Source organism: Muscardinus avellanarius (genome assembly GCF_963383645.1).
Source record: "Muscardinus avellanarius genome assembly, chromosome: 11".
Classification (NCBI taxonomy): Eukaryota; Metazoa; Chordata; class Mammalia; order Rodentia; family Gliridae; genus Muscardinus; species Muscardinus avellanarius.
This window is the reverse complement of record NC_137797.1, coordinates 86,533,252-86,534,890: the sequence shown is the minus strand read 5'-3', so window position 1 is coordinate 86,534,890 and position 1,639 is coordinate 86,533,252.

The following is a 1,639-nucleotide window of genomic DNA, read 5'->3' as shown; positions in this document are numbered from 1 at the left end:
CAAGTGGAAAGACAGGCGTTATGATTAAAAGTGTGGCCTTGAAGCCAGCTTGGTGGCTCAGGTTTATAATCCCAGTACTTGGGAGGCTGAGACAAAAGGATCACAGGCTCATGGCTGGCTTCAGTAATAGAAGTCCTTCAAGACCCTCTACAACTTGGTAAGACCCTGTTTCAAAATAAACAATAAAATAGGGCTGGGGTGTAGCTTTAATCCCCAGTACCACACACAAAGAAATGTGTAGCCTACTGAGGACTCTGAGGTAAGAGCAGACCCTGTAGGGTGAAGATTAGGATTATGAAATTTCTAGATTTTTTTTTCAGCACTGAGAATGGTACCCAAGGGGCATTCTACCTTCGAGATATACCCCTAGCCCTATTATTTTTTTCTTTCTTTTGAAACAGGGCCTCAGCTGAGGCTGACTACAAACTGCAATCCTCATCTCTGCCTTCCCAAAGCTGGGGTTACAAGTGTGTATCACCATGCCCAGCTAAAATTTCTAGATTTAAAAAAAAAACCAGCTTCCCTTTCCTTCCCAGTTTGTCCCCTTTCTACCTATTATTTTATTTCTCCTATCCTACATCAGAGCCTGTTTCGGTGCAGTGCTGCAGAGTTTTGTGGAAGGGCGCTGAAGGGTGCGGCTCCTCTGGCTCCCCGCCCCACCCCCACCAGCGCCTGCGGGACTCCCTCGGGCAGGTTCACTGTGCCCTTGGACAGCTTCTCTGGCATCTTCTCCAGTGGCTTCCCAGCAAATTCTAGGCCCTGTCATCAGTCTTGATACTTCTACAGTACCTGAGATCAGTCTCAGCTACTTAGTGAGACTTTAGAAGTTAGAGAAACTCTGTTTCAAATAAAGAATAAAAAATAATAGTGAGGGATGTAGCTTGGAGGCAGAATGCCCCTGGGTTCAATCCCCAGTACCACACATACACACACACACACACACACACAAAATGGTAGAACCAGGTGTGGTGGTGCAGGCTTGTAATCCCTGTGCTTGGGAGGCTGAGTCAGGAGGATCGCACAGGTTCTAAGGCAGTCTCAGCTACTTAGTGAGGCTCTCAGCAACTTAGACCCTGCTTCCAAATAAAGTATAAAATAGGTCTGGGAGTGGAGCCCAGAGGTAGAAAAGCCCCTGGGTTCCACCCCCAGTAAAGCAAAAAAAAAAAAAAAAAAAAAAAAAAAGGGTGGACTTTAAGTAAAGTTACATTTCCTCTACAATGTGGGCATGCTTCCTCAAATCAGTTTAGGCCTTAATACAACAATTCTACCAGGAACTGACTTTTCTGTGTGATGTGAAGTCAGGTTCAAGTTTTCCTATTCCTTCTGGATAACCAGCTGCCTAGTTGTTGCTGTTGTTGTTTTTGCAGCACTCAAGATGAAACCCAGGGGCATTCTACCTCTGAGCTACACCTCCTGACCTATTTCTCATTCTTTATTTTGAATCAGGGTCACATTGAGTTGCAGAGGGCCCCACTAAGTAGCTGAGGCTGTCCATGAACCACGATCTTCCTGTCTCAGCCTCCCGAATGCAGGGATTGCAAGTGTGTGTCCCCACGCCTGGCCCAAGTTGTCGGGGCCCACTCGGCTGGACCGAGATGGCACCCAGGCTTGTTGCCAGCGTGGATTCAAGATGGCGCCT